Source organism: Lonchura striata, chromosome 4, assembly GCF_046129695.1.
Source record: "Lonchura striata isolate bLonStr1 chromosome 4, bLonStr1.mat, whole genome shotgun sequence".
NCBI classification, from domain to species: domain Eukaryota; kingdom Metazoa; phylum Chordata; class Aves; order Passeriformes; family Estrildidae; genus Lonchura; species Lonchura striata.
The window spans coordinates 9,116,747-9,133,153 of NC_134606.1; the positions used below are offsets into that span (position 1 = coordinate 9,116,747).

The 16,407-nt window shown below is 37.5% G+C and overlaps 1 protein-coding gene across 1 annotated transcript in view; it reads left to right on the forward strand.

Annotated features, from left to right (window-relative positions):
• The window catches only part of FAM193A (family with sequence similarity 193 member A), a 75,959-nt gene that overhangs the window by 15,537 nt on the left and 44,015 nt on the right, over positions 1-16,407 (forward strand). Inside the window, exon 2 of the mRNA XM_021550753.3 lies at positions 15,364-15,429. The gene's annotated coding sequence lies outside the window, so the exon portion shown is untranslated. The remainder of the gene's footprint in view (positions 1-15,363; positions 15,430-16,407) is intronic.

The following is a 16,407-nucleotide window of genomic DNA, read 5'->3' on the forward strand; positions in this document are numbered from 1 at the left end:
TCTAATGGTCTGTGGTAAGCTTGCAGCTTGATAACACTCATGTTCTTTCCTCTTTTTATTATTTGCAGACTTGCAGGACGATAACTCTCTCTGCATTTGTGATGCTTGTGTCCTTTGGGCACAGGGCATAACACTCCTCAGCATTTGTCTGGTTTGGGTTTTTGTTTTCATATTTATGTTTTTGTTGTGTTTTTTGGTGAACTGACTGGATCCTTTTTCTGTTAGTATTCCAGTGGGAAAGGGACTATTATGGAGTAGATCACTGCGATAGTCCCGTTCAGAGAATTCTATTTCTTATGCTTTGCACATTAGTATGCATTTTTCTAAGACTGAATGGTTACTCGGATTTATGAACTTCTGTGAATAATTGCTTGTACTTACTTCTGGGCTCTTGCTGTGGTATATATCATCTTTGAACTCTTGATGTTTTGCTCATCATCCTAGTGAAAAATAGTCTTCCCTCAGGCTGACAACCAGGAAAGGCTTTTTTTTGTAATGTACATTCTCACCTACCGGCACGCAGACCCTCATCACATGGTCAGAGAAACCAGAGCTGTCCCTTGATAGCATTTTCAAATTAATGGGGTTGTCTGCAAGGAGAATTTGTTCCTGACAGTGGAGAGCTGTTTGGGAGCTTCTTTGTTCTCAATTGTTGTTGGTAGTATCCATGAAGAGTAGTCAGTGTGGTGAATGGCCATTGAACAGCTTTTATTTTCTTGGGTCTGAAAGAGGCAAAGAACATCTGGAGCAATATGCATCCAAGTATACAGCTTGTTCTTTATGGTGTTTTTTTCTGATACAGCTGTTTACTTGGCTTTGTCTTTTGCAGTCTCTTAAGTTGTCTTAAAGACTTTGCAGTCACAGATGTCTTGGCTCAGCTGCCTCCTGCTTTTCCTTAATGCCTCACCCCGCCAAAACAAACCCCACAATCCAAATCTCAAAACCTCTTTCTAAGAATCTGTAATGTAGAACTATGCACATTGTATGTTTTCCTTGTAATCTTCCTCAGTATAGGAAATACAGGCAAATGTTCCTAGAAATCCAGTCCAAGACATAAATTTGTCTCACTGTCCCATTATAACCTTTTCATCCGTGGGTCAGGGAACATTCCAGATTGAAGTTTTGGAGATGCCGCTGTCTTTTTTCTTGTTCCTTTTATGTATGTTGGAATCACTGTTATCTTCCTGCCAGTTACACCCCTGCATTTTTGTGAGGGGTAGCTGAATAGGCTCCTTGGATGCTGATCTCTGATTCTTGAGTTGTAGCAGTAAACTTGGGTCAAAAGATTTCATGTTTTACACATTTCCTCATTTGATTCAGTAAATGTCTGCTCCCTCCCATGGTGGTGCTTGAAGCAAACCATGTGTTGTGTTTCAGCAGTGTATTTCATGTGGCCATAAGAAACTAGTAAGTGGTGTGACGTGATATGTGTGTGTACGGTGAGCATTGAGAGCTCAGTGGTTTGAGGATAATGAAGTGCAAGGACTGAGGTAATCTTGTGTGGCTGTTAGCTTAACTTGGAGTTTTATTAACTTTGTAATGATTTGTTAGAAACACAGCATTTGAATACAGGTCTGATGTTGAAGCTCACTGGCTGCATCTTCGGTAATTTTGCTGATTGTTCTTAACTATTAAAACCAGGACTCTGCTTCTCACTGATGCTAATTTTTGCAGAATTGAAATGACTTAGAGAACTATTTCTCTGGCTTGTACTGTCAGTGTCATATTGTAGTACAGCATATGTAATTTGCCTCACATTTCTTTTTTCTGGTTGAGGGAAAAACATGGCTAGTTCTAGAAACTGCATTTGGTGGATTATTCTGAAAATGGCCTCTCCCATGTCCAGAATTTGGCTTTACTTAATGCTTTATGAGATTTTTCTGTCAGGAGGATGTATGTTTAACAGTTAAGAAGTGAGCTCATTTTCTTGTAATATAATGCCTGGAGTAGGGCATCTGCAGTTGTGGCATTGAAGTTACATAGTCAGGTAGTTAATTCCTGTATGTTGTCTTACACAACTTGCCTTTGGATGAGTGCTTTCTACTGTTCATAAAGCACATCTTGGAGTTGGGTTGGTTTTGTGTAATCCTATTAATTTTATTTATTTCTGTTCAGTATTCAAGTTGAATCAACAGATTAAAGCTCTAACAACTGTGACTAGGAGAGTAATGCATATGCATGGTTGTTACCTGTCAGGGCTAGTTGAGAGAATTTCGGGGTGTTTTAACTACCTGCTCAGAACACTTTGCTCATTGTAGTTGGGAAAATGAATGCTTGAATCGTGTTCATTATTAGCTTTTGGTACCTTTTTTTAGCATGTGGCTCCAAGATCACTGGGAAAATGTTGAACATATTCCTAGTACAGAAAAGGCAGAATCCTGGTAGGAGGTGGATTGGCTGTGTTCTGCTGTGTCATATTTAGCTACGAAGAAGGAAAGTATTGCATGTGGGAAGGGATATGTGCTTCTAAAGAATTGTGATGTGTGTAATTTAAAATTTCCCTCCCTTCCTTCTTCCACTGGAAAGCCTGGGTTCTTGGTAGCTGCACATATAAGTATTACAGATACAAATGTGTTTTCACTCAAGTCCAAGCTTGTCTGCACTTAAGTTAATTCTGTTATTTTGTATACTTGCTGCCATTTTACTTTCAGCTAGGGGATAGCATTTAATGCTGTGCTGAAACTCATGAAATACAATTAATTCCTGCACATCCACCAGTGAAAGAGCTGATTTCGTTCCCCTATGATTTTATTTTGGTTTCAGGTTTTTAAGTTTGCTTTACCTTGCAAATTGTCCATATCTTTACACAAAAAAAGTAGGGGTTTTTTTTGTTTTGTTTTTATTTTTAATGCAGTTTTAAAAGATATGTAAGGGCTTTGTAAAAGCTCTTGTAGACAAATTTCCCTTCCTCTCTTCTGCTGCTGAAAAAACCACCCAGAAGACAAAGGCAGCTCTTGTATTACAATTGAGTTGCAGATGTATTTGGGAGGCTGCAAAGCTTTTTCATGTGAATGGTGATAAAAATGTGAAGGGATTGGGGCAGCTGTTTTGATTCTGTCTCTCTGTAGAAATATGTAAAATGCCTTTCACTAGCTGATTCAATTTCATTTGAAATAGATCTTCACTGTCCATATCTTCAGTTCTGCTTCACAGCCTTCATGCTGTGACTGATAGTCTTGTCCTTCAGTTGGAGTGTATTCCAGGACACTTGACTCTGCTTCCCTGTCCTTGGTTTAATTGTTGTTTTGTGCCCATCCCCAGTACCCTTGCAGAGAGCTGAATTGCTTAGCTAAGCTAAACGAGGCAGGCTCTTGCTGACGGCCCAGTTTGGCTGTCACCATGTCTGTTCCTGTTAGGCATTTCTTGAGGGTGGTTGATCAAATGAGGTCTCCTCCAAAGGGCTGTGAAGCAGCACTAATACTTCCTTCCTCTTGAATACAGTATGATGCATCTTGGAACCATGTTTAATTTTCACAATGGTAGTGATGAGCGTCAGCCATTGGTATAACAAAATTCCCTTTTACTTCCCAGTCCTGATAGAGAGTTAATCTGAGAAAGGCTCTTTGGTTGCAAATACAGAACGAGACACTTTTCAGTGTCAGTGCACTTTTCAGATGTGCAGTTTTTTGATTTGGAGATGGGAATTAAAAAATTCTTACAGTTGGAAATGTAAACTGTGAATAATGAATATAATGAAAGACAAATTACAGAATCATCAGTACAAATAGCTAAATATGCATGTGCACGATTATACTTCTTAAAAAATAACCAATTTCTAGCAATATATTCTTAATTTACATGCAGTAATTCAGATCAGTGCAAAGCAAAATACAAGGAATATAAGGATATTAATTCTGCTGGCTTTAATCTGAATAAATGGTCTTATTTGGCCAAGTAATTGGTTGCACAAGTATAGGCATGCTGTGTTGTCTTGGTTTCACGCAGTTTAAGAGCTGATAGCCTCATGCGTATTGTAGTTGGTTGAATTTTGTTCTCTTTAAAACCATTTTCTTTAAGAAAAATGAAGATTAAAAGAAGATGAACACAAGCTTATGTTATGGTTTGCAGCTTTCTGACTGGTATTTAAATTTTACATCAAAATATGGGGCTTTGTGATTCTTACTATCTTCACTATTTCTTTACTGAAGTGTCATTATTTACTACACTAAATAGGCTGTAATATTTCTCCGCTAAGTTATGTTTTGATTTACTCCCTTAAGGTTAAATGTAGATTTAAAAAAAATTACTTTTAATGACCAAAATAATTTTACTTTACTGTGGAACTGAATTTTTCCTCTATTTATGATGCTATGAGGAAATGGCTCATCAGCTGCAGCTGCCATTTGTACAAAGAGTGATGCTGCAGTTTGGAAAATAAAGCTTGACAGTTGGGCAAAAGTGTAAGTTTAGGTTTCTCTTCCCCCTCCTGCTCCCCAAGGACAAAATCCTTCGTTTTTTTTTTGCAGTACAATACGTATTTCAGTATGGTAGATGCTACATATTTTTCAAATAGATGTTTATAAATGTAAGCATGGTAGAAATTGTGATTCTAATACTTCTCAAATTTTTATAAGATAAGACAGATGGTTTTAGGTTCAAAGGAAGATAAAATGACAAGTTGGGATTTGCAAGCATAAGTACTTTTCATGGCATCAGGAATCTGTTGCTCTCTGCTATAGTGGTCCTCCTCTGCTGGAAGCAATTAACCATTAACCACCAGAGACTGCAGTCAGATTTACTGTGGTGTTATTAACCCTTGCTTGGACACATCTTCCTTGAGAAGGGACGTGGGCAGGGCCATGGCGAGAGTTGGGCACTTCTGTCTTCAGGGTGGGACAGCACTGCACCTACTGCTTTTTTTGAAAAAGGGAGATTTCCGCCTGTTAGATTTCAAATGCAATAGGAGTATTTTTGTTTCCAGGTGACATGGATCTTCCAGCTTTTTGTCATGGAAAACTTTCAGTAATGGGTTTGCTAGGGGGTTATAGGGAATTGTGGTAATGCTGTTTTTATGTTGCTTTGGAAGAAAACATGAAATTATATTGATAAAGCTTCTAGGGGTTACAGCAATTTAGAGAGGGATAATCAGAACTCTGAGCCTGACAAAACCCAGTACTTGTTTATATGCTGCAAACAGTATTCGTGGAAGCCTTGCCAAATTTCATGTGACCTCTAGGATGGATGTGCTGATGGACTCTGTCTGGGTGCACAATATTCTGTGAATTAATTAAAAAACCAAAAAAGATTATCCTGTTCCTTTAATCTCTTCACAGTGGTGTCAAGTGGAAGGTTATTGGGTATCGGGCAGGGATTTCTTTCAGAATTACCAGTTCTGTGAGTTTTTTCTAGGAAGGATGATGTAGATGTCTGTGTCCCTGTCTTCCAGTGATCCTGTTCTCTAGCCCATTCGAGTTCCTTGCAATATAAGGAGAAAATGGTTCATCAGATAAAAGCATCTGAATACGTAACAGAAGAAAAGTGATGATGAAGAGTACTACTTGATGTTTGATTCTGAGCCTAGATGAATTCTGTTACAGATGATTTGCTACTTGCAGTTCTTAAATAGGGATTATACCAGATCATATCTTATGGAAAAAAAACCCAACAGTAATTAGTTCAGGAAGGTCTTTGGCCTTTGTCAAGACAAATTTCATGAGATCATGTGCCAGGCAGCACTTAGATGCATTTCTTAATTACATATTTTTAAAATTCTTAATTACATCTTTTGTGGGTTTGGTTTTGGTGGAGTTAAACTCAAGAATATCTACAGAACACAGCAGGGACTTCTGGTAGGTCTGTACACTCCATTATGCAAAACAACTGTTTATTTCTTAATTTTCTTTTTCCTTAGGGTATTATTTGATAGTGATCAGTTGTCACATGGGACTTTGAAAATAAAAAAGCAGAGGAGGTGAATTCTATGGCAGTGGTTGAGGCAGAGATGAATATACCCATCTGTGAGTTTCATGGAATAAATAGTTCAAGTTGGCATCATTCAAATTTAAAGGCCAAGGAGGTCATTTGACTTTGTTCAATAAAGCAGAATAGATAAGAAAAACTTACTGAGTACAACCTTGCTTTAATTTCCATTTAAAAAATATGTGAATGTAGAATGTTCTGTCTTATAACAGGATACAGATCAGAGTTTCATCTTTTTAATTTTGGATTGTGGATTCTTCCCAATTCCTGCAGAGATCATGGCTTTTTTGTGTGTGCTAACATTTTCATGTTGTGGCACTCTAACCTGTGAACTCCTTATTTCCTAAGAGGTGCTCATTTCCTGAAGGATGCAGTTTAGGTTGATTCAGCTAAAAGAAAACTAAGTGTGCTATTGAAGAATGCGTGGGAGGAATGGCACAGAATATAGATGTTGCTTCCTTAAAACTCATTACAGAGTAACAGTATCTCTGTTATTTTCAAAGTACTACTTCAAAGTTGTCTTTTTAAAGTACTGCAGAGGAAAAATACTTTCACTGGGGAGTTTTGTGTAGCTTTCTTTGCAGTGTAGATCATGTAATTGCAGATGGCTGTATTTCTGAGTGTAGGTTTTTGTCAGTCCAGGTTTGATGGGTTTGTGAATTTTAAATAGCTGTTTAGACTTCAGTCTGTTCTGATAACTGTGCTGCAGTAGAATTGTTTTATTTTGGCACTGAGGATCCAAAGGAAAAATAAATGAAGCAGGTAAATAATCAGTTCTGTGTAAGTCTCCCAGAGGTGGTGATTTAATTTAGTTTTCAGCAGACTTGAGTCTTACAGAACTGAAGTAGAGGGAAAACTGATGTTCTTTCAATTCTCCATTGTCCAAGGCTGTCTGATTTCCTTCCTCCCTGCTCTGTTTTTGAAGGCTTTGTGTATGTCTGGGAAGCAAAAACAAAACAAAAAACTTAATTATGTACACTTCTTGCACAGACATTTACAAGTCATTGATGCACTTGATCCACCAGAAGCTGACAGTGCATGATCAACACTTTTGCAAACTGTGGAGGAAAAGATGTCTTTACTTTCTCAGACACTATTATGCCTCATTTTGAAAAACATCTCTGTGTACAGGTGATTTTTTTATCCTTCTACTCCCACCCCTGTGATAAGCCTGTAAATACTTATAGCTTAGAAAAATGCTTTGGGAAAAAGTCTTGTTCACCAAGTATCTTAGACTTGAGTTTTATCAGGAGGTAGTAGGCACTTGTCATTTTGTCATTAAGGATATCCCCCCAAATGGGTGAGGTGACAGCCTCCCCACGCACTCTGACCTCACTCTTAACTCATAACTATTGCTAAACCAGAAAGTATTGGTCCTTTCAAACAAGTCCTGAATATGCCTACTACTTATACTTTTGTAATTCCTCTCCATGGATTGAACGTCTATAAAAACAAACACTTCAACTGGAAGAAGTGTAATTTGAAATAATTTCAGTTCCTGTTGAAAATTCCATTGACACTTTGACTCAGTATCAAATGTCTTAAAGGATATCACTGTTAGAAATGAAGCAATTCAAATTTGGGATCTTGAGCATGTGGGGAGAGGAATAATTTTGGGGATTTGAGCCTTTCATGGTATACTTGCTTCATAACCTACATGCAAGGTAATGGAGCTTTCTAGATTAAGCCTCCCCACCCTCAGATTGTCAGCTTGCTTGACATCAACAATTTACTTTAGGACTAGTTTTTAATGAACTATGAAAGTAGCGTTATGTTTACTTAAAGCCCAGTGATATGTTTTAATACTGTAACTTGTTGAAGAAGAAAAGGCTTCAGAGAACCTGTCTTGCAGGTTAGTCAGATTCTGTAATGGTGTGGTTTTACTTAATAAGGAAAACACTGGAAGTCAGTGTTATTACATAAAACAGATTAAAATTACAGTAGAAGTATCACTAAAATTATTGAAATCTCATCATGTTGACTTTATTTCTATTTTCCTCATTATTCATATAATAAGACTGTTAGTTATATTGGCTAATGAGGATTTAACCTGGGGTCTTAAAAAGGTTGTTTTGGCAGTAGTATGATTAGAAAGAGAAAGAAACAGTTTTGTTCATAAGCACTTTCTGTAAAAATGCTTCGATAGGGAGTACCTAATTTTGGTTTAATATGATGAGAGTCTATTGCCAAATATATCTTTATCCTAATATATTGTCCCTAATATAAAGTAATATCATAGTTCACCTTTTGGTGGGCTAAACTGAGAGACTTCAACAAAGCCTTGTTAGCTCCTTGCAAGTATTTGGGTTTTTGCAGTTGAGTATAACTGTTATGCATGTTTGTGTCTCTTGCTTGTCTTTATAAACAAAGCAAGTGTGAATTCTCAAATTAGATAAACAATCTTTTTTTAGACCCAGCATTGTCTCTCTTCCTTCTTCATAGGTTATTTCCCATGTTTAGCCCTTGATTATGTAATTCCTTCTGGCTAAGCATGGTGAAGGAAGCATGGTAGAAAGGGCTGGTCTGTCTATAGTCACTGGATTTCCAACCTGCCCCATCCCAATGCACGTACACAAGATGGTACATAAACCATTAACATGCTGGTTTTCAGAGCTAGGTGGTGTATTTCATGTGGTGTTCTGCAGCAAATCTGCCTTTTAAATATTTCTGTTATGTACTATAGCTATTGAACATAGATATGCTGTGCACTAGATACCAATATAAAGAAGGGTTGAGTCAGCATGCTGGCTGTATTCATGTGCAGAGCTTTTGCCCTCTGGAGCTCTGACAAGCTTCTCATGTGCGCTTTACTCTTGACTGTTCAGCTTCTGCAACTTCTGTTTCTCCTGCTTCTAAATTGTTTCATATCTAAAAGCTGGTTTGTCTGTATTTGAGAGTAATATCACAATTTTTAAAAAATCTAAATATCAGGAGAGTCACAATAGTCTTGTAACTCTTTTTGGAATGCTTCTTCTTTCTCAGCTTTCACTTTTTTGTATCCTGATAATTGACATAAAGATTTAAAGGTTCTCTGAAATTATGTCTAGTCCATTAGTTTTTCAAAGGAGTAGCAAGAGCTGACTTGTGATATCACTGACTTGTTTATGTGTATTTTTTTTCTTCATTAAAGCATTTCCAATCTCAAGAGTGTGGAGTGCACTAGAATAATGCAGGGTAGGCTGGGAAAGGATAATTGCGGTGTTTGTGAATATTAATGCCAAGGACAAAATGCTTGGTAAAATGAATTTATAGTCTGCAAAGTTACTCAGCTGGCCAGATCAAGTTTTGGCTGCCTTAGTGGGGATATTTGAACTTAAATTGTCACCTTGTCTTTGCTTGTGCTGTTTTTTTATTTGGTACTTTGGCACCTGTAGTAAAATTGAGGATCTTTTTGCATAGGAAGTCTTCACAACTTTCCCTCTTGGTGACTGTTGCAGATAATCAGTAACCACTTTGTCTGGCAGTGTGTCTTGTATAATCCTGAGACTCCCTGGCAAGCAAGCCTGTGTTAGTATGTACAATTGCATTCTGTTCAGTGTCACTAGAGATTTGTGATTGTGGCATGGAAATTTAGATATTTGTCCATTTCTTAAGCAGAACACTCCAGCTTCTAGATCAGGAAGGGATACTATTTAGTTTGTTCATCCTTTAACTTTATAGTTAATAAAACCAACTGATGGTCTTTATTTATTCCTCCTTCCTTAAGACACATTTCACTGCTGCTTCACAGTAAATCATAGCTATGTTTGGAGTAGGAACCTCCAAACTTTTCCCTTCTGCCCATCAAACATTTACCTATTTCCAAGCTACTGATTCAAAAATATTTGAAATTAAATTGTATATAACTCATGGCAAAAGACTTTTTTTTTTCCCCTCAAAACCAATAATTATAGACTCTGATATCTGCTTGAATGTTGCTATGCTAATGAGCCTGGGAATGTGTTGTATATTACTGATTATTTTCTGGCCCACTATTGGGCATGCTTATTTTGCGTTCTCCAGTGCTAGGAAGAAAACTCTTACCTTTAATTTATTAAAAAATAGCATTTTAAAATGCTTTTTTTTAGAAGTCATGCTCTCCTAGTACAAAAGCTCTTGTACTTTTGGGGGTTGTTTAAAAATGAAAAGAAGAATTTCCCTTCTGTTAGAAAAGTTTCCTGTTCAACTCCACTTGGGTGTCAGACTTCGGTGACGTGGACAGGGGCCCTCAGTGACCTTGGGCCAGCCCAGCTGGAGCACAGCAGGCCCAGGCATGCTGTGATAGAGGGCTCCTCTGCATTTCTTGGCTGACTATAAGTATTTGGATGTGGTTGTCCTCTCCAAGAGTATTCTTGGGTGTAGGACTTCCAGGACCTCCCTGGACTGTTTCTTTCAATATTAGACCACCCTTAACAACAAGTAGTTTGATGAAAAAAATGATGGAATACACTGTTTTTTTCTAAAGTATGTTCTGCTTTATTTGACATATGCTTTGATTTGCTTCAGTTTTGCAGTAGTTGATCTTGCAGGGCTTATGGCATTTTGGTGTGTGGTTCTGGTGTGTCCAGAGTATGGAACAACCTTTTCTGTGAGATACCAGGCAGTACTTTGCTTAGTGTCTTGGTAGTGTATTTTCTATGCCTTTACAAATGCTCATGGGTTTCTTAAAGCAGATGAAAAACAATCAGTATGTTGAAATAAATGAAATCTCAAGAATGATGACACTGCCAAGTAGAACTGTTCCAGTTTGCTGTTCTTCTAAAAAACTGGGTTGTACCAGAAGTTAACTGGGTATAATGTGGACTTAGAAGAGGATTAAGGAAGGGATAAGTGTTGATAGTTCATTTTCTGTGTTTTACATCATAATATCTCTTCAGTGCTGTAATACATGTTTTGCAGAGGCTGCAGTCACTCCTGCCTGTGCTCAGAAGTGTTTAAAGCAAACCCCAAAGCCTTGCTATGCTACAGGTCTGGCCAGCATGGTGTTCTGTCTGACAGTGCTTGCTACTAGAGAATGGAGAGAATTACAGTGCATGTGCAAAATAATCTTCCTCCTGTGCACCTTCACAGGCCTTACCAGTCCTGGGGTGTCCTATATATTTGATTTGTTACCTACTGTTAAATGTCTCTCTGATATGTTTCTCATCATTCTTTCCCCTCATCCACCAGGCATTTGACTTTTACAATGGATTATCGTTAAATCACTTTTGGTCGGGGGGAAGGATTCTGAATTTTCACTTACTGAAATCAGATCGTTTGCTATCTATTGAACTAAAGGCATAAATAAATCATTCTTCATATCTGCGAGTCACTTAGGATCTTGTAAGTGTCACTCAGCTGCCAGCAGCAGTTCTGTCACCAGTTTAGCTGTGGCTGGGAGAGGAGAGAAGCAGCTCAGGCTGCGACTGGAGCGTGCCCAAGTCAGAGCTTCACTGGGGCCGTGGGGTAGAAGGTTTTGAGCAGAGTGGGACTTGAGAGTGCTGCCAACAAAGGGTGCTGGGTGACAGCAGTGGCAGGTGAGCAGAGCTGCTCTAAGTGCCTGGGGCAAGGCTGAGCACCGTGGCAAATGGGATTTGGCTTTAAAATGCAGGCAGGAGAACAAGTGGCATGGACAAGACATCTGGATGTGTTTTGGGAGGGGTGGCAGGCTGGTTTCTTGAGTGTTAGATACTGACAGATTTTTCAGCAAAATTAATTTTTCACTTCACTATATAAAAATAAGGTATGGAATACAACTATTATATTAGAACCTTGTAGAATTAAGTGTAGCTTACTTGTCTCTTGAAAACATTGGGGTTTTTTTCTGATCTGTCTTTCCTAATGCACCTGAGAAAATCTGTGTAATTTATCCATGCTGTTTTTCTCTGGGAGAAATTTGATTCAATTTTTTTGTTTTGTTTTTGAGCATCACATTTCTTTTGAACAGTTTAGGGTTCAGTGATGGTGAATTGAATCTAAATTTCCTTCCTGTGCTTTTTGTTTCCTGAGTTCTCCTGAGATCTTGCATCACTCTCACTTTCATGATGTTTGTGTGTCTTCACAAGGCTTCAGATGTGAGACAGATGGGGGTGTGTTGTCTAGTAATGTGTCAGCCTCCTGGTGGTCTGATTTCAATAGTGACAGGCTATTAGAGCAAATTGTGGCAGTCTCTGAGTGCTTGTTTTGTAATTGCCCAACTGGTTCTTCAAGGTCATTCTGCTGTAATCAGGCAGTATTGTTTAAACTGTGATTCCCTCTCTGTGCTTTCTGATATGAACTATGCTGTGCCACGATGTTTGCATGCCTTATTCTCCGGGCAAATCAATGTTTTGGAAAAGGTGGGTTAGTGTGACAGTAACTTTCAAGAAACACAAGATACCTTTCCTTTTATTTTTTCCATTATAAATAAAATCATAGTAAGAACAGAAATACTTCACACACACACATTTCATTGTGGTGAAGAATGCTTGTGGAGATTGAGATGTTCCTCATCATCCATGTCAGCCTTCCTTATGGAATCTACCTTCAGGAAATAGCTTTTTAAAACACAAAACATTAAAATCATTATTATTAAAAAAGGATACTCAGGAATGAAAAAATAAGGGTTTTTTTAATTAAATAAAAAAATTAGGATAATCCAGAAGTGACAGCATCTAGCTTGTCACTTCTACTTGAATTTTCTGTACACAGAGTTGTATCTGTCAACATATGGCATAGTAACTAGATCTTGGATGGTCTTTCTGCCATTCTTCAGTCTCTTCAGTTACATGAAGAATTTAGTGCTGTTAGCTGACTTTGTCATCTCAAGATACTTTCTTGTTACAGACTTTGGATAACAGCAATTTGTCTTTTGAGAGCTTAATAAATAAATAATAAAAGCAATAATTTGCTCCTCTAGTGCTAGCAAAGCACAAAGCAAGCATTAACATACTGAAATTATTAGTGCAACTCTGAGGTCCTTGAATTTCCTTAGGACTCTTGGCTGAATGTCATCCACTCTTGGTGGTTTGCTAATTTTTCACTTGTCCATTTTCTCTGTACTGGTTTTGTCTTTTTTTTTTTGCCTAGCAGTGCTTTGCTTTGAAACAGATTCTCTAATGCATATTCCATAAAGGCCTTTCACTGGGAGAATATCTTCACGTTCCTCCCCAAAGAACTTGCAAAAAATTGTTCTGGTGGTTTTGCCCTGACTTTAGATTATTTAAGCTTTTTTTCGTAATGCTTCAAATTGTTTACTTGCTGTACTCTTACCAATCCTGACAGGCTCCTTGCATCTTATGGGCCTCAAGAAAGGATTGAATTGTAGTTTTTATGCTTTTTTTTTCTTCCCTAAATTATTTGAAACTGTCTCGTATTTTTTTTCTGTTTTTAGCTTGCTATTGTTTCAGCCTCATTTGGACAACTTTTACAAGATTCTTCTAATATTTTCTCTAATATGTTGTTTAGCCATCCTCTTCCTTGCCTGTCATGTCATTATTCATCCCACTTAAGTCCTTCTTTTTTTGTGATTTTTATGTTTCCTCTAGGCCTCACATACAATCTCATTGTCTATAGACACTTAGTTTTTGATGATTTTCTTTGTTTATTCCTATTTGTCTAATTCCTCTGTTTAAATTCCTTGGTGTTCCTCCTGCAGATATTTAGGTCACTATTAAATTCTGGGGGAGGGTTACACTAATATTTTAAGCAAATTCTGCACAGTGCTTAGAATCAAGAGATGTCTTTTCTGACAGCTCGTTCCATGAAGCAGTCATTGCTGATATTCAGTATTTTGTCTTGGCTTCCTGTGACATTTAGTGGGTAACAAAACCTCCCATTGTTTTTGTCTTTACTTTTATAACATTTCTGAGTACCTTACCTTGGTCACTCAATGCCTGCATGTTTCAATGTGATGGCTCATGTATTTCTCATTATCACTGTCTTGAATGTAAAGAAGGTAAATGTACTCCATTAATGAATAAGTAAGGTCTTTGGATAAATTTCTCTTTTTATTAATTTTCTCCAAAACAGTGTTTTTAGCTGCAGATAATTGTTTAATTCTAAACTTTCATACTGGTTTCCTTATTTTTGAATGTATATGAATGCCATTAACCAGTGCACCTCCAGATTGGAGAATATCTTTTCTTGATGAAGAAGACTTCTTTTTATCAAACAACCCTTATTTCTTCCACTTTTTGGGAAGTGCCTGAATAAAAATAGGCAACTTGTTCTGCATAAGTATTTTTGTTCCCATAATTTTAGACCTGAGATGCTTGACTTGCATATGAGGTTTTTTTTCTTAAATATCTACTCTGGAAAGATAGCATAGTGTATGGAAGTGAAGTTGTGTGATTTCCTATTGATGTTTTCTCTATCAGTGATCTGACAATCTCCCACTTTGCCTTTGGAAAAATTCAGCTGAAGGCAGTGGCTTTGCAATAATCTCCCTGTCTCTAAAAGGAGCAGTTGGGAAAAACTGAAGGACACTCCTTTGCACTGAGGACAGCTCCAATTAGAGTTTATGCTTTGGGCACAGGGCAGAAATGTTTTCTGTCAGTACAACACACAAGATCTGGGGGCTCTTGGTCAGACAGACTGGTTCTACTGTGGTCTTTAGAGTAGTCTTAGAAACACTAATAGTCAACAGCAATTGGTGGGAAACTGGAGGGCAAAAAAGAGTTTGGAAAAAGCATGTGAAAGGTGGAACAGAGACATGAGATAACAGATACCTGAAATTCAAAAGCTCAACCAGTGCTCAAGAAGGAGAGACTAAAATAATTGACTGACTTTATTTGTCCTTTCTCAGTTTTTAAAAATGAAATGCCTTTTCTTCAAGTTGGTATGATCTAGAGCTCTTCATTGTCACTGACTTGAATTCATACATTGTCTTGACTTTACTCTTGATTTAGTGTCCTCAAATAGTGCTGCGGGAGAACACTTGGGGCTTGTAAAAGGCACTTCATTGCTGTCTGGTGTATTCTCTGTAGCACTGGTGTAGAAGAGATCTCAGAGGTTTCTGTATGAATTATAACCTGGGGCAGGAGGGAAGCTGCTGCAGTGGAGTGGCTGAATGCCACTGGGAGCCTTGCTGTGGAATACTCTTCTGGTTAACACTGCATATTTTTCTAAGCAGTATGGTATTCAACTTTCAAAAGGCAAGAGTCTTTGTTAATTGTTTTGATTTACAGTAGAAGTTCAAAAGCTAAATGCAAACAATCAAATACTGAAGGAAAAATGTAGTTCTGCTTATGACTTTTCTGTTTTCCTATATCAGTTCTTTCAGCTCAGAGTTGCTATAGTGCAAAAGTTGAAAATCCAAACTTTTGCTTCTGTAGAACTTTTTTACAAAGGAAAAGGAGATTTCTATCTCTGCAGTTGAAAGATGATTCACATTTCAAAAGCTGTTGTATCAGTCTTCAGATACTGAGGAAGATTTTGTTTAATTTTTATAAAGCTCTTTTAGCAATAAACTCAGCTATTGTAACCAATCTGTTGTTATTTCTCCAGGTTTCACTAAATGGTACACAGTTTACAGACAGTTCTGTTGGATCAGAATTCACGGGTGTTTCTCAGGTATGTGCAGTCAAATTTTGTGGGTATATATAAAAGCAGAATTACTTACTAATGGGAGATGATATTAGGCTGTATTAAAGGTACTAAATTATACTCTTCAAAAATAATGCTGTGTGAGATTTGGATGTTGCTAGTTTGAAGTCAGTTTTTGATTATCTCCTATTTAAAGCTTTAAAAAGCAGTGGAATCTTTTTTAAAGTAAAATTTTATTGTTGTAGTATGCTTGAAATTGGACCTGGATGTTAAAAAAAATTATGCAGTTTTATGGTAATAAAGTTATTCTTGGAAATAAATCTAAATACATAGCAGTGATGCAGTGATTTCTGTTCCAACTTGTCCTACTTCCAGCTTTCATTTATGAATGTTATATCTGAACATGTTTCAGAGACAAAGTGAGCCTGGGTGTTTTCTTGCAGAGATGCATCCCACATTTTTTGAAGCTTGACTAGTGGAAAAATATCTGCTTTTCACAAAATATGCACTTTGCTCTGATGATACTGAAGAGAATTACAAATGTGACCTAATTTCAAGCTCTCCTAATCTAGCAAGAGTTTACTGCTCATGTTGAAATGGTCACATGAATAGTTACTGCATTCATCATGCTTTAAATAAACAAGAAACTGCAATTTATAGCTTCATTTTAGTAGGATGGAGTCATAACAGGTATCAAAGATGCTTGTAGTCTAGATTTTGTTAAAGTTTCAGTTTTGATTCTTGGTTTGCCTTGTGCTCTAGGAACCAAGGGCTTTAATTTGAGATTCACTTCTGTCGTAAATATGGCACCAGTGGGGAGATAGTTAGGGTTTCACTGAGTTTGGCCATAACAAAGATTGTTGTTCCTGCTGTGTTTGCCATAGCTTTTTAGTGATTGTGGTGCAGCTTTGAGGAGGTTGCACACACACATCTTAACTTCTAGAAGTCCCTGCAGCGTGGCTGAGGTGTATTTGCCATGACCTTTACCATTGCAAAAGACTGTGT